Here is a 25,096-nt window from a genome sequence, read left to right on the forward strand (position 1 = left end):
AAAATAAACAAGGTGCCTTATTCTAACTTATGCTTTATTGAGCACCATGTTCGGTGTTAATAAATCTTTGGAATGTTTTAAGAGCCATTCGTATTGACTTCTCTGTAAAAATTTCAGCACTATGACAGGCGTGAGAAGCTTTAAAAACCTAAATTAGAGGGGTGCCTGGCTGGGTCAGTCAGAAGAGCATGTGACTCCTGATCTCAGGGTCGTGAGTTCGAGCCCCACATTAGGTGTAGAGATTACTTAAATAAATAAAACTTAAAAAAAAATCTTAGTTGGAGAGGCTAGGGGACATCAGATGAGGTATTTAAATACCATAGTCAGCAAAGATCCACAGGACCTAAGAAATAGTAGGGAATTATTGGTAAGCACATTGAAAAATAAGAAATCATATTAACTTAAAATTCAAAGTTAATTCTATCCCAGACATACCATTTTCTTCCCATGTAGAAAAATTCATTTATTAACTTTGGAATAAAAACAAGAAACTCTTTTAAAACTAAATATTAGCTCCCCCTCTCTCCCCAGTCTCTGGTCGTGAGGGTTGAGTTGCTTTCTCGAAAGCAATTCTTGTAATAAGAATTATAATTTTCTGTGTTTGTCTTTAAAAACTAAACTATATCCGGGGGTTAGATAGCGTAAGAAATATATCTGGATGCTGATGATTTGAAGATTTTAATAAATCTACTTTCTTTTATACTCATTCTCTCTATATCTCCACGCAATAATGACTACTGAAATATATTTTTAGAGTCTTTCTGGGGAAAACTTGAAATCATTTTACTTTCTGCAGCTTCCTGTACAATATTTGGTCCACTCGGAGGGAGACCCAAAGGAATAATTAACATCTACAGGACCATTCATTCATGAACATGGAAGGAGGGAAAAACACTGAATTGCATCATCATGTAAAATATTTAATATCCTGTTTCTTGTGGCCACTGTCCAGGGGCTTTGGGCTTTCCACTAGAATATTTTCTAGTCCGATGAATCAAATAATAATATCGTCAGTCTTTTAGAAACTTTGAATAGACTGACTTCTCTGTGTACTCTTTTTACTTGGGGTAATGGGTTTTAAAAACCTCCTTAAAAGAAACAACCCGGGGCGGGGGGACCTACAGGGCTCAGCTGGTTAAGCCTCCAACTTCAGCTCAGGTCATGATCTCACAGTTTGTGAGTTTAAGCCTCGTGTCGGGCTCTGTGCTGAGCCTGCTCCAGGAGCCGGGAGCCTGCTTCCGATTCTGTGTCTCTCTCCCTTTCTCAAAAATAAATAAGCAGTAAAAAAAAAAAAAACAAAAACAAATTAAAAAAAGAAAGAAAGAAAAAGCAAACAACCTGGCAGTCACCTAGTGGCCATCCTGTGGTCCTTCCGTTGTCTCTCTACAGAGACCATAGGCAGCTAATGTCTCCTTGGGTTCATGAACTCCATTGGCCCCCTGGTAACACACTTTAATGGCAGGTTAAAGGGATGATGTGTAGAGATGTGATTTTGCCTTTATTAAATACATATTTATCCAGGGAAGGTACAAGCTTAATTTGCTGGCAGCTTATCCATTCTAAGTCAACCACTTCAAAGAAGTAGGTAAAACCAACCAAGTAGATTGTTTGCTTAATGAGTGGATAAAGGCCTTGGGCAAACAGTTAGACATGATACACACCAATGGGGACAATCTTTCTCTTCGGGCTATAATGGTCTATCATTCCATAATAAAGTAATGGTTTCTTGGCAAGCTGAAAGTTGAGGTCTACAACCCTCCTCGATGCAATGCCAAGCAAACACAAAGGAAATGCATGTCCGCCATATCCTCTGGGTACAGCACAGGCAAACTGTTTATTCTCCCCTTTAAACATATGTGATCTATATCGAGACCTTCCCAATTCCAACATACAAAATTTCATTTTTATATACTTAATAGAAGAACGAGTTCTACTATCCCGGAAGAGTGTGGATCTGAAGAGGAAAGAGTGTTTAATGAAATGAAATGTTACCATTTGAATTTCAAGCTTCTTGTTGATGGTAAATCAATAACTGTTTTATATTGGCTCGTTGGATAGAAGAGTCTGCACACACACACACACACACACACACACACACACACACAAGTCTTAAGGGAATTCTCGGCACCATGTTTGACAAAAAGGGAATGCAAAAGTTTAAGAGTCATCCACATCTGATCAACTTTTCACCCTGGGTTCTGTTTACAGACTCTTCAGCTCACATTGTTGGAATGAGACAAATATAGCCACTTTTGCTTTGATCTGTGGTCAGTTTGGCTTTCCAATCCTGGCACAATGGTGACATTTAAGAGGCAAGGGGATAAAATTATTTTCATTCCAGCCTCTTAAAACATGTGAAGACTTACAATACAACTCTGGCCAAATATGAAGTTAGACCTAAACAGGCGATTTCTTTTTTTATAAAAAGTTCTTTTTCTTACAGTGCAGGCTATTTACAGAAGTATAAATACTTAAGCAGTCCATTGTGCCCCCCCCCCATTAATTTTATTTTTAACGATAAGGACTGATTCGAGAACAATGGGGAAGAAAGAATTGCCACAAGGTACAAGTCCAACCGGGGTGCGATGGGTCTTGTACACAAGCTTCTGTCAGTTTCCCCACAAGATAATAGTGACTTTCAAAACAATTAGGCCTCCAGAAAATAAGAGACCCTCCTTTATATGTCTATTTACTCACCACTCAACGGTAAGCTGTCTGAGTCACCCAAATTCTTGCTGCCTCACCGGCAAGCCTGGTCTCTAAATGTGATAGCTGAGGAGAGTTACAAGAGCTAAGGGAATTGAGCGCAAGCTTATAAGTTCACCGGTGAAGAGTCCCATCCATCTCAGAACAAAAGGTCTCTTTCCTCCGTATCAGCCCTTCTTTCCATTTCTACCACTCTTAAAGGACCCTAAGGAGAAGAGGGGGGATTAAAGGGATCGGAAGGGGAATCGAGTGGCATACAGGCAAAGCCCACGCGCGGTCTGTGAGGTTGCCTAACAGACACATACCTATAGACACAAGCTTGTGTGGACTATCACCACAAGTTCGGATCTACGGGTTTGTGGCAACAGGCCTCAGTATCTTCTCTCGTTTGGGGGTCTGAGATGTCTGAAAATAAAATGTTAAAGCCATTAATCCAACCAGAGATTCTGCCATTCTAATACTCGATGCCCCAAATTGGAAGAATTCATCCTGCTCTTAAAAGGGCAAAGGTCAGGGCCGCCTGGGTGGCTCAATTGGTTGAGCGTCCAACTTCGGCTCAGGTCATGATCTCACGGTCCATGGGTTCAAGCCCCGCATCAGGCTCGCTGCTGTCAGCCTGTCAGCGCAGAGCCCCCTTCGGATCCTCTGTCCTCCTCTCTCTGCCTCTCCCCTGCTTTCACTCTCCCCAAATCAATAAATGTCTTTTTTTAAATAATAGAAAAAAGAAGGGCAAAGTTTAGGGGCACCTGGGTGGCTCAGTCGGTTAAGCGTTTGCTCTTGATTTTGGCTCAGGTCATGATCTCACAGTTCATGAGATTGAGCCCCACGTCGGGCCACGCTGACAGTACAGAGTCTGCTTGGGATTCTCTCTCTCCCTCTCTCTCTGCCCCTCCCCTGATCACACATGTGCTTTCTCTCTCTCAAAATAAATAAACTTGAAAGAAAGAAAGAAAGAAAGAAAGAAAGAAAGAAAGAAAGAAAGAAAGAAAGAAAGAAAGAAACTTTGCTGCGAAGGCTAAGCAGCATCCTCAGTGTTATCCCTTACGCAAGTCCTTCTGTCTTTACTTATTCCACAGATACACTAGGCTTTAGGTAAATTTCATCAGGTTATTATTTAATATTATGGAAGACTCATTTATTCAGACCTTAACACGAAATCTGGGCAAAGTGGTACCAAATTATAAGCAGGAGAGAGAGGGAGAGAAAGAGAGAAACACATGAAATCCCCAATGGAAGTTCTTCCTCTTAAATGCCTGTAATTACATGAACAAGGACGCTGAGTTTTTTCTTTTCTATTTGCATTCTGGAAAACAGGTAGAATAAACTGGCAAGCACCACGAACGGGCTTCTAAGTATTTTCTGAAAAGTCTTCTGGAAGAGATTTCTAGCTACGTTAAATTGAAAGACTCATCTTTAGGAAAAGTTTATGGTTTTGTTTCCACCCCACCCCCACTATTGGTACAAACATGAACACAGAGCAAGTTTGGGCTTATTTTATAAAATTTGAAGTGGAAAAGAAATCGCTAATTGTCCCCCCCCGACCCCCGCAAAACTTTTCAAGGATGTGACAACGGACCTGTTTCTGAGGCCTTCTTACAAATATAAATGATTTCATTTGTCAATATAACATTCCTTCTCCCAAACCAATGTTCCACATGTAAGAATGGGAATCCAAGGCAACGAAGCTTCATTAATGGCTTCTTTTACGAATTTTACGGAAGACACGGTCTTAATCATAAGCACATCTAGGACACATGATGGAAAGCAAAATAATCCCCCTCCCTAGATAACTGGGAAAAACACACGCCACCGTCCTTGGCATGACCTAAAAAGAGGCCTTGTTAATTTTTGTTAGCAGTGTCTATAGATCCTGGATCTCATAAAAAAAAAAAACTCTCTCCTTTGCCTCGACATACGAGCATTCCGGCCTTTCTCAAGAATCTGGGAAAAGACAGAGTTGCATTTGGGGACTATTTAGAGAAAAGAGCAGGCCCTTATGTACATGACCTGCAAGGTGAAAACAAGAGAACATAAAACCAATGGCAGAGCCAACAGGGACTGAGATGTGACCATTCACAGATATCTCATTGTCTGTCTGTTTCATCAGGACTGAACTGTGGGTATGACCACTTGCAGCCCACTGGTGCCGTGAAGGTTACCCAGACTGAGAATTTAGTTGTAGTTCCATGGCTTGACTTTGAGATCCAAAGAAACAACAGGGTAGCAAGTGGAAAGAAGTAGGATCCAAACCAATCACCTCTGAGGGGTCTTGGCTTTATTTTGTTATCTTAAAATGCTCCTTTCCTTTCTAAAATGAAAGATTTTAAAATAAACTCTAAGCCTCTGCTCTTCCTTTGATCTCTCTCTGGCAAAGGCACAAATGACCAGAGGCATTTGAGGATGGGTGCCCTGCACACTGTTCAGGATTACTGGAACACGGGTGACATAGGAGCTCTCACTCAGATAGGAAGGAATCGGCCCAGGCTTCCCGAGTGATGAGGGCTAACTGTCATTTTCATGTTCATTACAAAGATGTAATGCAGTACTTGTTAGCAATGAATGAAAGACGATCTGTCAAAGTGTTATACTTAGTCATTCAATTAGAGCCGTTTTCATAAATGTGCACCTTCAAAGCCCACAGAAAGGAGCACAATGCTATGTTTTCATTGGGGGCATCTCTCTCTCTCTCTCTCTCTCTCTCTCTCTCTTTGGTAAATATAGGACAGAGAGAAGCTATTCCTTCCAAACGGTTTGTATTGTTAGCTTCCAAACAATCCACAGTTTTAATTTCAGAAAAAACAAAAACAAAAAACAAATCAGAAGATGCCTAGATTGCAGGGGGAAAAGAATTAAGTCAAATACTGACCTCCTAGCAGTGTGGTTTGTTTGGAGGTAGAAAGCTTCTCCAAAATATGAATTGAATACCTCCTTCAAGAAGCTTCTCTGTGCTAAAGAGGAAAAGAAATGTTCTTTTCAGAAGAAATTTTGGTTTGCTTTATTAAGCAAGGTTTTGTGGGGCTCTCTTACATATTAATACTCGTAATTCAGTTGGAAAATGTAGGCTGATGCTTATGAACCATGGCAAATCAGGGTAAGGTAATTTATCAAGCAATATATCATTTATGTTATTAAACCTTTTTAAGTGGCACAAAGTCCTGCAATAACACTATAAGGAAACTACCTATATCATGAGAGCTGAGCTCAAATCTTAGCCACTAGACATGTACAGGGAGAGTTCCATTATACGCCATACAGTATTACCAATCTAGGACTGAAGTTAAAATGTCAATATTGTTATGATGCAATTTACAGAAGCACTATCTTCCAGGAATTCAGAGCGCACGGTAGGCTTTTTAGAGACAATCTTCTAATATTTACATTTTTATATTCAATTACCCAAGATAGCCATGGAGTTTAAGGACAGTGCCTGATGGTTTCAAGTGAGTGCTGCCTAAATCATTGTCAAAAGAAAGTAAGCACTGTTAAGTAATAACTTTACATTTTTTCCGCTGAATTCCGTACAGTTGAATGCCATGTCCGCTCTACTCACTCGCCATGAATATTATAAAAACGGTTGCTAGTTTTAAAAATCGAGTTTAAAATGCAATTATGCTTCATAATTAAATCATTCGGGCATGCCCTAAAAATGGGCAGTACTTGAGGAAATGGAAGGTTTGGGAAAGTTCTAGGAAAACGCTATTACCTGAAAAAAGTAACTCCTTAGAAATCCTATTTTTTTAAGTTCGCTGCCACCTTATTAGGCCAGTATCTTCCAACCGTTAGCCCTGCGTCTGGAAAATAAAATTATTTTAACTGGATCAAGGCTCTTTGTTTGTTTTTTTGGTTCGTTTCTTGTTGCCACCCAAATGTTGTTTAAAAGCTAAATCAGAATGAACACCAGAATAAGAGTAAAAGGGCACCCAAACCTTGACATAAAAATAATCCGAGAAAAACACTGGGCAGCCTAATTTTTACTTCATTTCCAGAACTATACCGGACACAAAGGTTCTGCATATAAGTCACTTTCACATTTTTCCTGGAATTTCCCTGGCTATCGACAAACCCTGAGAACGATTCTACCAGAAAAAAAAGATTAAACAGGAATGTGAGGTCTTAAAATACTCACAAATTCCCATGTTTTATACCAAACCGCTCATTTGCTACACATGATTAAGAGACAGGCTATCAATAATTAAGAATGGTCAAGGTACAATCAAGTTGGGCGATCATTACCTGGCATGATGTAGCATCACTGAAACATCGTTTTAACTTTTGATTGTGAACTGTTTCGGGAGTCATTATTTCTCTCTGCTGATGGGGCTGTTAAAAAGAAGTAAAATATCTTATTGTGGAGAATTCATGAGTCTATCCCCTCTTCCACCACAGCAGGATTCTTGGCTTCCTTTCCCACGTTCTTTCACTGGCCATGTTTTAGACGCTGGGTTTGCTTTTCCTTCATTGTTCCTTTACTAACGGAAGGCAAACTCACTGTGCAGCTGCTTGCAAAAGGGAAAATGTATTTGAGTTTTGCCTGCCTGTGGACTTGAACACCAAATCCATGGTGATGTCAGCAGAACGACACCAACAGAAAGACTCCCTGCCCTCCACCCTCCTTTTTTTTTTTTTTTTTTTTTTAAAGATGTATGTCTTGTACAGACTCTCTGCAGACCTCCTTTGTCCTGAGGGGACAGAAAAATTCAACTGAACTTTTTAAAAAGGAAAGAAAGAAAGAAAGAAAGAAAGAAAGAAAGAAAGAAAGAAAGAAAGAAAGAAAGAAAGAAAGAAAGAAAGAAAGAAAGAGAAAGAAAGAAAGAAAGAAAGAAAGAGAGGCAGAGAGCGAAAGAAAAAGAGAAACAGAACAAGAAAGAAAGAGAAGAGAACGAAACAGAGAAAGAGAGGAAAGAGAGAGAGAGAGAGAGGATGGGAGAAATGAAAAGACAAAAAAGAACAAAAAAAAGACTCAAATCTACCCTTTGGCAATCGTCATGAGGCAGGGGCGACAGCTAGTCTTTGGTCTCCCTATGGGTTTTCTGTTTTCCTGATGTCTTTTCTCTCACCCTCTGCAGCCCTCGTTTTCTGTAGGAAGGATCCAATCACCTCAACAACAACAAAAAAGGCACATCCAGCAACTGCTGCCCCAAGAGTGATTCACTGGTGCCACGCGTCACACCATGCTCCATCCACCTGCGATACTGCCACCAGGACGCCAGACCCGGCGTGGGAGCGGCTCTCTAGTATGCGGTGCAAAGGCACCGGCACCAAAGCCAGCTAGCTTAGGTAGAATTAATTCTACTCTGCCCAGGAAAAACTGACCAGAAGGGAGCAGTTGGGAGGGGACTGGCAAGGCAACGCATTCGTTTTCGTGTTCCTTTCGGGAGCAGGGAAAACTAGAAATTGATATTGATAATCTTCCTATCACACACACCCCCCCCCCCGCATTAAAAAAAAAATTAGAATTTTATGGAAAATGAAAACTGAAGTATGGCTAGGTCCACCAAAGAACAAAGACATGAAAATGGTGGGACAGAATAAGAAAGACTGGACAGAAACAAACGATGCCCTCAGGTTGTTTTTAAATGACAAAAAAGCAGCCCGCTCCTCAAACCATCTTGAACCCACTCGAGGTTCGCCCTGGATAGAAGCGGAACAGAGATCAACCATTTAAGGGTGAGAAAGTGGAGGCAAATTGGCTTCTGACACACCCGACGAAACAAAAGAGAAAGAGGCTGCCAGTAACAAGTTATTTCGTGTGCAGCTGGCTAAGGAGACTACTTTCACTTTTGAAAGCAAGAAGTTTGCTTAGGATGACAATTTTTCCTCCTTTTTCAAAATGCAAACAATGATGCCAGCCTACAACTTCCTTTCTAGCTAGATTGTTAATAAAGCCAGGAAGGTTTCTTAAACCACAATTTGAAAAAATATATATACAGAAGACCCGGATTCTGATATGGAGACAGGAGATACATATTTTTAAAAATCAGATGTCTGTCATTTCTTTCAGATAAATGAACTACATGCTGCACAAGGTTTCCTATATGCCAGCCGATGTTAACACTTTTCTTTTAAAGCTATGTTTTGCTCTTGAGAAAGCAGCCCACAATTCGATTAGGAAGCTGCGAATTAAGTGAGGGTGCAGAGAGGCTTGGTAAGGAACCGAGAAGAAACTCACTTGGATACTGCGAGAAAAGAGATGTGCAATATGTAAAGAGTCAGGATGTCCTTAAAACCCGGACTCTAACAATGGGATGCTTGTTCTGGGAAAAGTACAAGGGAGCCCCGGAGCCTCTACCAGGATGCCTACAAACACCAAACGCAAGAAACTAAGTTCAGCTCACACAGAAAGACCTTTGCCTTACTGGAGGGTTTGCATTTACTCAGAGGGAACATCTGAACACCCAACCAATCACCTCCATTTCAGCCTATGAGAGGCCAGGTTTTCCCAGCTAAGGCTCTCCACATCGACTGATTTCCACCTTTCCCTCTTTCTTCGAAACAGCAAACAGCCAAATAGAGCACGATTTTATACCATTGCTACCCACCTTGGAGTTTGGGGGGAGAAAAGTATTAATCTGTATCACCTACTTCTTGCTGTCAATTCGTCCTGAAATCAATCTTTTTGCCTTTCAGCCCCCTGTCCACCCAGCACACTCTCTCCTCTCCCCCGGACTTCCTTTTTTCCTTTCTCTTTTTCACACACACACACACACACACACACACACACACACACACACACTGCTGCTTGCTCCAATCTGGTACCTGCTTAACAATAGAATGACAGGCAACATCTGTTTGTAAAAGAGCCAAAATCAAACCTTAACGTCTTTTGGCCAGGTTTCATTTTTCTTTTTTCCCCTAACTCTAAAAGGGGAGGGGGCAAAGAAGGAGAAATATTAAGATTTATATTCGATATCGGCGCCGATGAGGCAGTGACTGTACTACCCCAGAGTTATTTCAAGGGAAAGCAATTTTAGGTAAAACCACTATAATTATTTCTGGTGGTCTCCCCTGAAATAAACCCAATCCCGTAAAATCCAACGTACCAGATTCCTAAAAGTCAGGGCTTTTTTTTTTTTTTTTTTTGCCAAATAGCTTTATATTCTAATTATATTATATTCTAATTAGAATTACAGGACGCTGTGTGTGTGTGTGTGTGTGTGTGTGCGCGCGCGCGCGCGCGCGTGTTGGGGGAGAGGGGTGAGAGATGCAAAGGGAGGAGAGCAAGACCAAAAAAATGACAAGAAACAGTCGAGAGGAAAGGAGCTGGACAGCTTCTCCCTATTTTACAACACACGGGCGTAGAAACAGGCGCAGTGACACATAAGCTACACGCACAGGAAGCAGCGAGGCTGTGGCAGAAACCTGCACAGCTGTGGCCATCAGAAACAGGCTCTCTCCTTCCCCCGTGGAGATGAGAATTTCTGGAACGCTCCCAACAGTCCACAAAGTCACAATGCAAAGGAGCAGAGCCACCTCCTGGAGGGAGGGGTGGGGAGGGGGGGAAGGGAGCGGCCCCGGGGGGGGGGGGGGGGGGAGAGGAACCGGCAAGGGGAGAGAAGGGCTTGCCACCCACTGAAACGATTTCACCCTCTTAGAAATCGAGGACTGTTAGGAGCTACAACTCCCGTTTCACTCCGGGTTTGGAAGAAACCCACACACGTTAAGGGAAAAATAAATTCAGACAAGTTGCTAAGGAGACTCGTGTAAACTCCAAGCGCAGACATATTTCTTGGCCTTCCCCCCTCTGCTCCATCTTGTATTCTGATCACGCTGCTCTGCGGCAACATTGCACCAACCTTCTGCATTAATCTTGGCCTTCACCGTGCAGACTGGCAAAGCACGCTGGTTGTATATATCATCGTCTTTCAAACTTCACGAGTTAAAAGGGTGCGCGCGCGCACGTGCGTGTGCACGTGTGCGCACGCGCGCCTAGTCAGAGGGAGAGGGTGGGGGAACTCAATTTGCAATTTTCAAAACATGGGTGTTGAACAGAGGAGAATACGGAGGCTGTGTGTTTGGGGGGCAGTGGAGAAAAGCAGCAGGTAAGACACCTACTGCTGGAAATTTCTCTTTGCCTCAGCACCACATCCTTGCTCGGTGCCCTTAGCCTTCCCCGCCCCCACCTCCCGTTAAAATCCTGTATTCCTGGGGCGCCTGGGTGGCGCAGTCGGTTAAGCGGCGGACTTCAGCCAGGTCACGATCTCGTGGTCCGTGAGTTCGAGCCCCGCGTCAGGCTCTGGGCTGATGGCTCAGAGCCTGGAGCCTGTTTCCGATTCTGTGTCTCCCTCTTTGCCCCTCCCCCGTTCATGCTCTGTCTCTCTCTGTCCCAAAAATAAATAAACGTTGAAAAAAAAAATCCTGTATTCCTGGCAGAGGTAAGCAGCGCCTGAACCACTGCCGAGACCAGGGCAGGGGCCCAGGCTTAGGCAGAAACGGTGTGTTCCACAAAGTGGAACCCTGTTCCCTGCTCCCCTGCTCAGGAGGGGTGTCCCAGAGAGATGGGCTTTCGAAAACAAACTGAAACTATTCGCAAAACTTCCAAGCCAAACCTGTTTAGATTCTAAACCAGTTAGCGTTTCAGAGGCGAGACCCCAGCCCAATATCCGGGCTCCCGAGCGGAGACCCTTCTCTCATAGTGACACATCTTTAGCAGCAGCTGATATATGTCAACATTTGATTTAGGGGAAAATTAACATTTCCTTTCAGGACAGAGATGTTTGTACTGTGGAAGCCAATATTTTCCTTTCTCAGCCTCCTGTATTAGAATTTCTAAAATCTTCCCTAGGACATGGAGGGGGTAGACAATAAATAGCCTAAAGCATTACTCAGGGTGCTGGGGCAAAGCAAAGTCAGGTCTGTGTGTGTGTGTGTGTGCGTGTGCGTGTGCGTGTGCACGCGTGCCTCGCTGTCACGGGCAGATTAGGAAGACATACACCAAGATAGTTGGAGGACGAGCATCTGTTTGGTCCCTTCCCAAATTAGAGAAGTTCACAACGTCTGTCCACCAGCCACAACAGAAAAGCTCCAGTAAGAGGCAACCAACCAAGCCTGCTGCTGTTTGAGCCCACAATTCCCCCGGGGGGGGGGGCGGTGGACACGGGACAAGGGGTGAGTAAGGGGTTGGGGAAAAGCATCTGCATTCAGTGCACAGGGCTGGGCGTGTCTCTTCAGGCTCCGAGAAGGCTATGCGGCTTCCAGCTCTTCTCCTTGCCAACCTTTATTTGGTTTTCACACTTCAAAGCTAAAGCAGGCTGTGCTGCCTCAGTTGAAATAAGGCAGCCAGGCGACTCTTCAACTAGCAAGATGGAGATTTCGCTGCTGCCATTCGAGGAGAAAAGACATAACCCAGCAACGGGCTCTGCTGGCCCACCCCTTCCAAACGACTCCATGAAAATGAACCCCGGGTTTTAGGGAAGGGGGGGCGGGAATCACTGGAGTTCTTTATGACCTTTTCCCTACCAGGCATATCCTCTGATGTTTGTGGCACTAAGCCATCATGACTCAATCAAAATGAAAAATGAACCTTGAGCGAGAAGACCCTAGTGGGCCTATCCCAGCAGGCCACTGGGCAATTACCCTGTGACCTGGTTGGCCCCGGGGGCAGGAGAGTGACACCTGCATTTTTTTCATTTGTTCGGGAAGCCCAGGAAATCCTGCCCGGTCGCCTGCTGGCCTATTTGTCCTGCCTGCTGGGAATGGGAAGGTTACCTTACCCCGATCCTGATACGAAGACATGTTTGCTGGGCCACTCCATGATCCTACAGCACCGAAGAGAAGAAGAACTAATTTACAGGATCAATGCAACCGCTAGCCCTGCAGTTGGAGGAGACCCTTCTCCATCTAGATGGCCAAAACCACGCCTGCCTTTATAAGGTTGCTTGCTGCTTTCTCAAAGTCCCAAAAGAACAGAAAACATATTAGATATCTTTCATTTACAGCACCACCTGCCCTCCCACCAACCCTGCCAATCCTTTGTGGAAAAAGAAAGATAGCAATAAACAAATGATCAACACGGATGGGCTGGCCTGGAAGAGAGCCTGCATCGGGTACATAATGAATTCAATCAGAGAACTCTCAGATAAAAAACACGATTTTCACATCATATTGGAAAACCTCTAATGAGTCCTCCGTTCTCTGAGATGCAGGAAGAAACGTAGCCCTATTAACAGTGGCTGGCCAACTCAAATGCTGCCCAGACACATCTCAAAGTAAGAGAAATACAACTTCGATTTTTCACATGAGTATAGGTACGTGTGTGTGTAATACACACACACACACACACACACACACACACAGAGGTAGTGCCATCCAAATCTCTCATGTCTAGCCTTGAGCTCAAAAACCACATCTTTTTCACATTTTGTAAAGTGACCTTCCCTTACTCCACCCTGAAATTCAGGCTGATGCCCCACACACAGGGTAAGGAACAGAACGTTTTGCCTCTCCATCTTTTATGAGCTAATGCTTCAGATTGCAAAATGCTTTACGCATCGTTCAGTAATGGTCTCCTAAGCCCAGTTGGTACTATTACTCCACGTTACGGCAGAGAGCTGACATAGAGGAAAATTCAGTGTTTTTCCAAAGCTCGTGTGTTTTTGTGACGGCAGCATCGGAATGAAGATTCTCCTCCCCTCCCCACACCGGCGAGAGGGTCCTAGATGGGGCCGAAGGAATTTCATGGTGCCCCTTTTCTCATTCTGCCTGACTTGTCAGCCATTGTGTGCCCCCCATAACCCTGAGAGGTAGGAAACCCCAGCCACAAGTACTCTAGTGACTGCCATCTTGGGTAAACCCAAAGAGTAAGTCACCAAATGCTCATAATGGAGATTGGCATCAGAAGTCAATTAAGATTGAGTAAGGTCTCCAGCACTGTGTTCTAGTCAAGGCAATCTGACTATGCATTCCTGTAACCCTGATCATGAGTGACAGGCCACAGGCTCCTGATTCGGCAAAATGCTGTTAGTCTATCAAGACCCGGACTGGAGTCCATCTGTCCATTACCTGGGGGTAATTGCTCCTGCTCACTTAATTCTTATTTGTTTTCACACATGGGACAGGACTGAGGAGAGGATAAGTTCACGATTTGAAGAAGACCGCAAATTCCAAGTGTCCTGTGTAAAATGTTTACACATTTTCCACATACTCCCAAGGCAAGTGTTACCAAAGTATAATTGAAAAAGTATTAATGTCCCTCAGGGAGCATTCACAGTGGTTAAGATGCTATTCTTGGGTAGGATTAATATCCATAATATAATCACATCTCTGTATTTTCATCTCACATCAATTATTTATTTCTGACATTTAATATGGACCAGACATCACCTCATGGATGGCTCATAAATGCAGGATCCTGCTTCCCATTTTTTGGGTGTGATTTTTTTTGGGGGGTGATGGACACATCTGAGTGGGATGGGTAGAAAGCTGAATCGTGAATCCCATCTAAATGATCTGGAAACAGAAAAGGTTGGCAAAAGCCACAGACTGAGTCCAAAATCCCATCCTGCAATGTTTTAGCGATGCCATGAAGAACGCAAGATGCCACCTTTTTCGTATGTTTATTTTGAAAAAATTGAGCCCTTTATGCCAACTCTGACGGACTGTTAGGGGCTGTCTGGAGTACAAACTTAAAAGGCTTCTGAAATCCTGTCTGATCTCAGTAGGAAAGAGTTTTCGGAGCATTTGGTAAGTTACCACTGCCAAGAGGAAAGGAGGTTGATGGAACATATACCAAGTAGTAGCTGCCGTTCCTGACTGACCCCAAACTCCTCTTGGGTCAACATTTCCCGGTCTTCCTCATGACAATGGGGAGGTGGTGTTCAGCAGCCTGTGTGTGAGAAATTTGGGGATTTCTGGAAAGTATTACTGTTCTTATTATATTATTTGTGGACATTCTAGCTAATAAAGGAGTTCGGGTTGATTTTTATCTTACACATTTTATTCACACAACCTTTAGAGGACACTTTAAATTACTGGAGCAAGGTAAAAAAAAAAAAATTAAAACCGACTCTCGTCCTCTTCCCCCAGTCACCGAGAGATGCAAATCTGACGCTAAGTCTCTGTTGAAGACAAGAGAAATCACGAAAAACAGCAATTTCTTTGCAGCCCAGGATGCCAAGTCCATTCATTCTAATCTGATTCTCCTTAGAATCCACGTGAGGCATTCCATTTTACAACACAGACTTCTCCCCAGAGGATACAACTGGTCTAGATTGGCATTACCGTTTCTCCTGGGAAGCTTGGGAGGTTCCTGGACCCAGATGAGGGAAATCATGGACAAGGAGAAGCTGCCATGATGAGATGTGGACACTTGCCATCCCACGTCATTGACTTTGCCTGCCTCCCTCCTATTAGGAGGTTAGACAGCTATGGCTGAACAGGACCTAAAATCAGTAGACTTGCCCTTTATTCGGGATACTCAGCAACAGACAGAGTTCACCAGAAATACCTGAGCCCTGAAGAAGCCTTATCATTGTAAGCAAGATCTCACTGTAATTCATGGGGTCGCTAATGGACTTCTGCCCTACAAGAAGGTAAAGCATTAGTCTCTGGTCTAAGTAATTAAAGTAAAAGTCCCTTTTCAGAAACGGAAGCCTAAGGGGACCCCATCAGAAACTTTGTCACTCTTATTGATCTAGCTTTCTCTGCACAACGCCGCATTATGGGCTGGGAAATGCACGTTCTTGAGAGATAGGGTGGGAATCTCCCAAAGGGCAATTAGGTATTGATTCCAACCTGTGGAGAAGCCACACTTCTCCACACTTACTGTCACATTTCTGAGATGAGAAGACAGACATTCTCCTAGCCCCAGCCCAAAGAAACTCAGCATAATGGCTTACTGTAAAGATGGAGATCTTCCAACCATTCAAGGAGGAGGGGGGGGGGGGGTCATCTATCCTTCTTTGAGCAAAATAGATAGGGCTTACGGGTTCTCCTGAAGTCAGACCACCATCTAGCCCTCCACCACCATGGAAGCCTACAGATGGGTCCTCCAGTAACCCCTGCTTTAATACATTTGGCAAACGGACATGAGAGGTCAGGGGCCACCAGATGTTCTTTCGTGACCTGTGCCCATGCAGTGAGGGATTAAGATCAAGTCACTGATGAGTTTTCCTTGTGGACCTGCAGACCCGGGCAGAAGTGGTGACCACAGGAGTCAGGAGCCTCTACCTTTGAGGTAGGAATTTTCAAGGAGACTTGGAGCCTTGACCGCCAAAGGGAAGCCCTGGTTGGAGCTCAGAAATAAGATACAATTAAAAAACAAAACAAAACAAAAAAAACCAACCCTGTCTGGAATGGGTTTACACAGGATCCCCCCGGGGTAACAGAAAATTACAGGAAGTACCATCCGGGAGTTCAGCTGAGCATCATAACCTTGGTTTTTCTGCACATCTGTGAGTCCTATTAGTGCTTATGAGACCGACTTGCCTCTGAATTGATTTGGAAGCGCAGTTACGCTGAAGGGGCCATGAAGATGCGAGGGCTTAACATATGGTTCCCTCCACCCCCTGCTCAGAGCCTTCTTTGGAGGTATAGGAGTAAGGGTACCCCCTGTCCTAAATTATCACCGCCACCCCTGTGTGCGAGTGTCAGTGTGCGTCTCTCCAGCCACCGCGTACGTAATCGCCATGACCTTATGGGTACAGATATTGGGTGTGCTGCCACCGAAACCCAGAGCTGGATTTTCTTCTTAGCATGTTCGCAGCCTCCAGACCCATGGCAGACAAAGGCACCACCAAATCCGCGCTAAGCTAACATAAAAGCCTCGAGAAAGAGAAACACTCGCTCCCTAACTGCCTTTCTTACGGCATATGGCCTCACGGCCTCACTAATACTAATACAATGAAATTCCTATTTAAACATCTTAGCAGAGGGCTCCAAAATGGGACTGGCTCCACTGCGCGTTTTCTTTTCTTTTCTTTTTTTTCTGTTCGATCTCGGCCTTCACTAAAGTCCCACTTCCCCGCACACACATACCTCACAAATGTGTTGTGCCAGATGGGCTCTTAATCATAGTAATCAGCTGGGAAATTAAATGGTGGAAAATCCAGCCAGTCTCCTGCATTTTCCCACTTGAGATCGGGGCCTGAGCTGCCATGATGTCCTTCCTCTGTGAGATCCAGGCTGCCTTTTTAAAGAAGGGTCAGTGTGATGATGGACCCAGCGTGGGCTTCATGCTTTATGGGCATTTGTGTTTCCTTCTCAGCAAGTGACTGTAGCTCGATTCACTTTTGTTTCAGCTCTGACGGCTGCTATTAATACCGCCTATTTACAGAACACACACCTCAGAGGAGCTCAAAACATTTACGGAAATTAACCAAGCCTTGTAACATCCCCGTCAAGTAGGCAGGGACGAGACGGTACTTTGTTCATTTCGGGAGGAGGAACTAAGCTATTAAGGGGTAAGTTTCTTTGCCGTGCCATGTACTCAGGCCCACAGCCTCCTCATTTCCAAGCGTTTGCCAAAGCTGCCAACTGGGGTAGGCATTTATTTATATTCTTCTCAGTAGCTTATTACTCCAGTGTTTTTTCACACGTGTGTGTGTGCTCACAGGCACACACACTCACACACACACAAATCATACTGTAAGATCCTGATGTGCACATATCATGTCTTTTTTCTATGAACCTCCCCACCAGTCTGTTATTACAGGTTTCCTCTAGGAGGTGATTGATTGGTTTGTAATAAGCCAACACCGCTTCCTAGAGTGGCTTTCTTCCTCTCTGTCCAGAAGCCTCCTAGATTCTGCTCCACTGTCACTTCTCCAGGTGACGCTGCCTGAGGTTCCCTCAGCAGCTAGGTTTTTGGTGATCCTCCAGTACCCACCTCATCCGGCACTGAAGCCCTTCCACCGAAACTATTAAAAGGCATAACGGTGAAAAGAAAGTAAACTTTGTAGGCTTTGAGACAGGCCTCCCCTTGAATCCCAATTCTGCTGCTGTGAGACCTTGGACGAGGAAAAATGAGGGTAACAATGTTTACTCTGGAATCCACCACGGGATCATTTGCGGTAAGAGAAAATATAAACAATCGGATATTCATCAATATGGGAATGATTAAAGGCACGATCGTCCATCCATACTGAGAAATGCTCCGTAGCCATTAGAAAGCCTAGACGTATCCAAAGAAAGAACGAGGAAAATACTTCTAAGGCATATTAAGTGGGAAGAACAAGGGCGGAGAAGGGGTATGACTCTATACATATGAAAAACTCCCAAACCATATTGTGATTCTGTACAGCCTTGCCTACAGGTGAGAAAGGAGATGAATGCATGCGATACGCTATATGAAGCACACATAAAGCAAATGTTCAAGACATAGTTGTTACTCCTCTTGCGAAGTCTCGGCTCCTTGGAGGCAGGGCTGTGTTCTAATCCGTGTATTTTGAGCTGCTGACACAGCTGTATGGTACCTGATGGCAGCTTCCTGAGTCAAAGAATTACTACTCAACGAATGAGGCAACCAGGAATTAGTTGTTGAAATAAGAGCATTAATGTGAATCACAAAGAGTCTTGTTGCTGTTTGGAATGTTTTTGAAGGTAGGGAGGCAACAGAGTCCTTGGGGAAGAAATTGTCCGGAGGCCGAGATTCCAGATTAGTGTTTCTTAAAGTGTGGCCTCAGGACCACCGGCTGCCAAATCACCCTGGAGGCTTCCTAATCATGCAGATTCCTGGGCCCTGCCCCTGATCTGATGCAGATGACCTGGGACTGTGATTCTGCCTAGTAACAAATCTGCTTCTTTTTTTAATCTAAAGGTAAAAGTTTGAGAATCACTGCTTTAGGTCCTGTTCTGCCTTCCTGTTTGGCATTGGGCAAATCGCTAACCTCTGCAGAATTTACTTCCTTCTCCACAATGTTAGGGCTGGATCTCAAATGCTCCTTAAAGGTGCAAAATTCTATGCCCATGACTAATTCAATTCCCTGCCTTTATGTAGGCCTATGCATAAACCATATAAGATGGACATTTCAAAGCTGGCTTGAGCTGTTTAAGGGTCCCTGGGCTATTTATTGGATATTTTTCAAATTCAGAAGCTGTTTGTTATTTGCCCTTGCTCTTTATATCCTTTAATTACTAAAATCGATAGTGAAGGTGTTCCCGGAGCACTGGTCCTTACTGATTAAAATACACAGCTTTTATGTTTTAATACATTTGTGTTATAATTATATTAACATAATGTAATAACAATGAGAAACAATATAGGAAACACACATACACACGCGAAAGGGAAGATGGTTTGAAGACCTTGGAACAGATACTGAAAACAAGAGGAAAGATTACTGGAGAAAGCCAATAGAATGTCTCCCTCTGGCCTTGGGTATGGATAGAATAAGAAGAATGTGTCCAGTCATTTTCATGGAATTTAAAAGCCAAGAGCACAGATGGTTGAATCGAAGAGGGACTCTCTAGCACATTCAATGTGAAGCAAGCCAAAAAATGCAAGTGATAGCATCCTCTGATAAACCCCAAAGGTTTTTAGGACAAAATCCAAAACCAAATTAACCCCTCCTTTAGTCTTCAGAGGGAGAAGACTTTCTTAAAGTCACCAAGAAATGGTTCTAAGCCTTAATAAGAATATTGTGAGAGAGATTTCTACCTAAGGCAAGGTCTTTGAAGTCAATAAATCTGTATTTAAGTCAACGAATCTGTATTTATCTGTCTCAATCAGGTTTCGGGGGACTGTGTATGGTTTGGGGGGACTTCCTCAGTCGCTCAGAGCTCCCATTTCCCAATCTGTAGAATGAAAATAATGGGATGTGTTTCACATGGTTTTTGGGAGAAGGAAATGAAATAACGGGTGTGAAGGTGCCCAGCCTTACATGCTAGGCGTTAAGCATTAGGTCGATATTTAAATGAAAATACCTTGCTTTCTGCGATTTCATGGCAGATCTTTGTCCTTTAGGCCTGGCTTGTCTTCCCCACAGGAGCCTGGGAAAGTGGTGGCTTAGGACTATTCAACAGGGTCATGTTTCTGGAAATTCTCAAATTGTTTTAATTTTAGTTTTGATGTCATTCCAGCTCTGCTCCATACTCCTTTTAGTAATTCAAACAAAATCACACACATGCATGATGGACTTTTTTTTTGGCGGGGCGTGGGGGGGGACGGCTGGGCAAAAAAAAAAAAAAAAAATGGAGTCTAGAGGCCCATTCAGCGGCGCTTTGAAATATATTTTATGAAAGGAAAACCAACCATTATCAATGGCAGCACCAGGTCAGTGGTTTGAAGGTGATGAATTCGAGGTCCTGGAACAATGCCTGACACATAGTAAGTACCAAGCAAATATGCACTAACCGAACCCGAGATCTAATGCTTCTGGCCATTGTAAAAGTGGGGACAGATTTTTTACAATTTCTTTTAAATGTTGATAGCGTATACAGAGTAGAGATGGAGGGGCTGACTCTGACAATTCGTTGAAAATCCTGAGAAACTTAACAGACACCCATGGGGGAGGGGAAGGAAAAAAAAAAGAGCTTAGAGGGGGAGAGAGCCAAAGCATAAGAGACTCTTAAAAACTGAGAACAAACTGAGGGTTGACGGGGGGTGGGAGGGAGGGGAGGGTGGGTGAGGGGTATTGAGGAGGGCACCTGTTGGGAGGAGCACTGGGGGTTGTAAGGAAACCAATTTGACAATAAATTTCATATATTGAAGAAAAAGAAAAAGAAAAAGAAAATCTTCATTCAGAATTAAGCAAGTTACCTGAAAATAGGCTGCCTCCAATAAGCTAGATTACCGGAGTTATTTAGACATTTCTCGAATTTCTACAGAACTCACATCCTGTCACTTCAACAATATCAAGCTCTTTCTTGAAAAAAAAAATGTCTAAGGGAAAAGTTGAGGTTCCTGAATTTAAAGCCATCTATCTTTGGAATCCTTTGGACCCAGAGGCAGGGGACGGAAGAAGAAGGTCTCTACCTTTCTTACTGTCCCCTCCCTTCCCTTCCTCTCTCTCACCCTCCCTTCTGCTCACTCATATTCACTCTCGTTGGCCTGTGCCTTCTAGAAGCAAGTTTCCCACCTTCCTTCTTCACAGCCATGTGCCCAGCCCTGGCCTAGTGTTGAGCACACAGGCGTACAAAAGAAATATGTGTAATATAAATTACATACTAGCTGAAAAGCATCAGGGAGATTTCATATTGGGGGAGAGTCATTGTTCCATCGCTGTAAGACAGCTTAGCCATTTCTAATGTACCTTACAACTTAGAGGCTAGGCATCTATTATATATGTCAAGTATTTATTCATTCACTACCCCATGGGCTGTGAGAGTCTCAAGATCAGGGTAATGACTTCCTCCTCCGCATTCCCTCGCAAACAGCCACTTCGAGGCTCCACCCACAGTGGCTGGTGACTCACCAAGAATGGCTGCCTGACTCAGAAGGAGCATGATCAGTACAACCCACTCTGGACCTTCTAAGGGAGTAGGGATCATGTGTCGCTCGTGCTGGCAAATGCTCCAGTGCCTGACACATCAAACATGCCCAACACATATTGACTGAGGAAGGCAGGGAGGCCGTATGCATGAAAGATACTCAAAAGAAAAAAATCCACGTGTTTCAGGCAAGCCAAACATGTGGCAAAATAAGCGAATGTGATTTCCTGTTCATTCTGTCTTGCATTCGTTCAACAAATATTTACTGAGTGCCTAGTTTATGCCAGCCATTGTAGCCACCTGCAGACGAATGATGTATAAGACGGAAAGCGGGTGTGCACGGAATGTCCACTCTAGTAGGGAAAACGCATGGTGCAGAAATAACTGCGTGTGTGCTGATATTGCCAATCGGCAAGGAGAGAGTATCCTACCTCTTGCAGGCGTCCAGAGGAGTCATGAAGGAAGCAGCGGGTAGTCACGGAGAGACAAGGAAAGGAAAGAGAAGACTAAAGAATATTCAACAGGGGGTGCCTGGGTGGCTCAGTTGGTTGAGCATCTGACTCTTGACTTTGGCTCAGATCTTGATCTCACAGAGCTGTGCTGTCCTGCTGGGGATTCTGTCTCTCTCCCTCTCTTTGCCCCTCCCCTGCTGGTGCACACGCATGCTCTCTCTCTTTCAAAAGAAATAAGCATGAAAAAAAAAATTTTTTTTAAACATTCCACAAAATTTACTTGCCCCTGCAAGCAAGGAACTTCTTGTAAAGACAAGTGCACTCAGGACATCCGTCATTCTTTAAACTGATGGTTTCGCGTGATAGCAAAGGCTGGTGCAGCAAAGAGACATCTCTTATGCACAGCAATAGCGACACACATCCAGCCAAGAAACCCCAACATTCCCATCTGACTGACTCATTTGACAAACTCAAATGCCTGAGCTCAAGTGTGGGCTGACCTCCTTGACCTTGGCACCTGCGCACGAGCCGTTTCAGTACGTTTTAACAAGTACTGGGAAGTGGTAAGCTTTTGTTTCTCTTGGTTTTCACGGAGGTATCTATTGACTTGCACTTGGCATTCAATAATACTACTTTGTACCACGGATTCAACCTCAGTTGGGAAGAGTGGCGGTAATAGAGGATGAGCGAGAAAGGCATTTGAGAAATGATCAAGATAGAAGCACAGACACTTAAGCACCAAGTAACGCTACGTGAAAAACAGATCCAGAAAACGAGTTACCATATCGACTCAGAATAAATTCAAGTGTAAGTGCAATTACTTCGAACATCAAGATGGGTAAGAGGAAGACCAAGGTGTTCCGGTATGTGGTCATACACAATGCTTTGATGTGGCACGTATAGATGCATTCCTCCTGTCACCATGATGGTCTGCCCACGATCAGAAGTGCGGTCACAGAGCCCAATCTCCGCATGTGAGAAATGGAACCTCTGCTGTTGTTAAGAAAAATGGAAGAGAATCTGAGCTTACATACGGGGGTGGACGAATGGTTGTCTCTCTGTGTTGGTCTGTATTGAGAAGGAAAGGAAGGAAGGAAGAAAATGTCTTCAAACAGAATAGTCTTACCACCAAGCGTGTCTTTTTGTTTAGTTTCTCAGGATGTTCTATCTATCCTGAGGAAGTTCATGTAGAAATGCAGGGGCTGACAGCCGAGGGTTTCAAACCTAGCCTCATCACCTAGATGGCCACTCTGGATAAGTTACTGGTGCATACTCAATTTTTCGCACCTATAACAGGTTGAGTGGGAGAGACAGTAAAATTACTTGGCACCTGTAGATGCCCAATGGATGCTGATTACTTTTTCTCATTCTCTGCTAGAAATAGCAGGTGAGAACCCATGCTTATATGTTCTAATAAAACAGGGACGATTCAAGAGCCTCATACGTGGTGATGTGGGAAACACACCTGAGATACAGTACTGAGGAATTAAAGGTAAGTACAGGGCTTTGAGTTGCCGTAAAGGAAAGAAGGAAGACTGTCCCTCTGGGGGATACTTTCTTTGTTTCATCTCTTTTGCTCCTGCGACCTCCCCATTTCTACGCTGCTCCCTCATGACCACTTGCTTCTGGATCCCGATGCTCCAGGTTCAGTTACCCTCATGAAGAAGCCGGCTGCTGCAGACAGCCATCCTGGCCACCCAGCTCTCTTTCCCCTAACTTCTTCCCAGGTGAGTCTTCCCACGGGAAGGAAAGCTCTAGAGACTTTGCGCAGACCACGTAGGCCCTTACGTGGTCTCAGCCCTAAGTCAGGGAAGTCGATGCCATTGTGATCTGGGCTTTTTACGTCTTGTATGAAAGGTAAGGTTGAGAGAAAGAGGGGAGGGAGCACGGCCACAAGATTCTCGTGGGCTCCTAACGTATTGTTCTATCTGAATGGGTGTAATTGCAAAACTCAAACGCTAACAAACTAAATGGCAATTCAGGCACCCTTACAAAGGCTCACTCAAAAGCCTTACACTCGCAGTCTCTAAAATTCCCACTTGTCACAGAAAACAGATGTAGAAGGAACTTTCTTTCAGTGGTTTATCAGTCAGCTGAGCTTCAGAAATGTTATGCTCATAAAAGCATCACGTGAATGACTATTCCATCTTCCTTATTGGCATAATATAAATATGATATAAATGATATGGTATTTATGTTACAATGAAAACATAACGTACATCCAGCCACCCAACAAATAGTTATTAACCACCTTCTGTGGATTAGGCAATGAGCTAGACCAGCAGAAATGCACTTATAGAAGGAATTGTCACATTCCCTTGAATACTATTTATCAGTATAGTTGGGCTATAGATCTCATGGGTATACAGTGAAATCTGCCAGTGTGTTTTCCTAGTGCATCACATTTAGCCTTCATGATATTTTCATAAACATAGCTTTTTCACTCTTAGCGTGTTCTCTCTTCAGAATTTTTTTTTTTGGACAATCTCGAAAAAAATCCATTTAGGATGATTTTACACTTGCTACAGAAATATTGATTCTAAAACGAGAGACTGCGATCGGATACTGTCAGCCTCAAATCCCAAGTAGAAAAGCAGCACACAATTCCAGGATGATAAATGTCCTCGCGTAAAGCCATCCTTTTCCATGGTTTCCAAGGCAAGTGATGTTTGCGGTGGCCTTTGAAGAAAAAGAATAGAGAATAGGAAGGGACAAGAGAAGGCCTGGTAAAATAACTGTTTCCCACATGCTCCAGAGACACGAGTTCCATTTGACTTCTGTCAATGCTAGCCATTGTTTATTGAACAGTAATGCCAGGTACATCACAAGATACACACACACACACACACACACACACACACACACACATCACAAGATCTACATATTCATTCCAATTTAATTCCACAACAGCAATAATGAGGTAGGTGATATTTTACCCCTTGTCTAAATCAAGATGTGGAGCCCAGAGAAGTGACATGTCTAACGTCACACAGTCAGGAAGTGTAGAGCAAGGGTCTAGGCCAGAATCAAGGGTCTTACTCCAACGCTTACCCTATGTTGCTAACCTCTGATCATGTTCAATCTACAATTCAAAGTGGGAAATCTAGTTGAAAGAGAACAAATGATACTTAAGAATATTTCCTTCATCGGGGTGCCTGGGTGGCGCAGTCGGTTAAGCGTCCGACTTCAGCCAGGTCACGATCTCGCGGTCCGTGAGTTCGAGCCCCGCGTTGGGCTCTGGGCTGATGGCTCGGAGCCTGGAGCCTGTTTCCGATTCTGTGTCTGTCTCCCTCTCTCTCTGCCCCTCCCCCGTTCATGCTCTGTCTCTCTCTGTCCCAAAAATAAGTAAAAATGTTGAAAAAAAAATTAAAAAAAAAAAAAAAAAGAATATTTCCTTCATCATCTACAATGGTGCCTCTTGCAAGTTGATGGATCGCAGACTTACATAACAATTTTATGAGAGCTGTGCATGCTCTCCCTAGAAAGAGGCATATATGTTCACAGTTTTTGTGTGTGTGCGTGCTTTGGGCGGATTTCCAGACTCCTCAAAACTAAGGCTAAAAACCTGTGCCCTG

The 25,096-nt window shown here is 43.8% G+C and overlaps 1 long non-coding RNA gene across 2 annotated transcripts in view; it reads right to left on the bottom strand.

The window, feature by feature from the left end:
• Nucleotides 1-1,809: 1,809 nt before the first annotated feature.
• Nucleotides 1,810-25,096, bottom strand: part of LOC122483085 — a 67,294-nt gene continuing 44,007 nt past the window's right edge. Inside the window, exons 4-6 of one of the 2 annotated variants that reach the window (XR_006297297.1) lie at nt 6,940-7,026; nt 6,410-6,497; nt 1,810-5,654 (exon numbers count right to left, since the gene is read on the bottom strand). This is a non-coding gene — a long non-coding RNA (uncharacterized LOC122483085). The remainder of the gene's footprint in view (nt 5,655-6,409; nt 6,498-6,939; nt 7,027-25,096) is intronic. The other variant, XR_006297298.1, reaches the window with a different exon arrangement.

This window comes from Prionailurus bengalensis, chromosome D1, assembly GCF_016509475.1.
Source record: "Prionailurus bengalensis isolate Pbe53 chromosome D1, Fcat_Pben_1.1_paternal_pri, whole genome shotgun sequence".
Classification (NCBI taxonomy): Eukaryota; Metazoa; Chordata; class Mammalia; order Carnivora; family Felidae; genus Prionailurus; species Prionailurus bengalensis.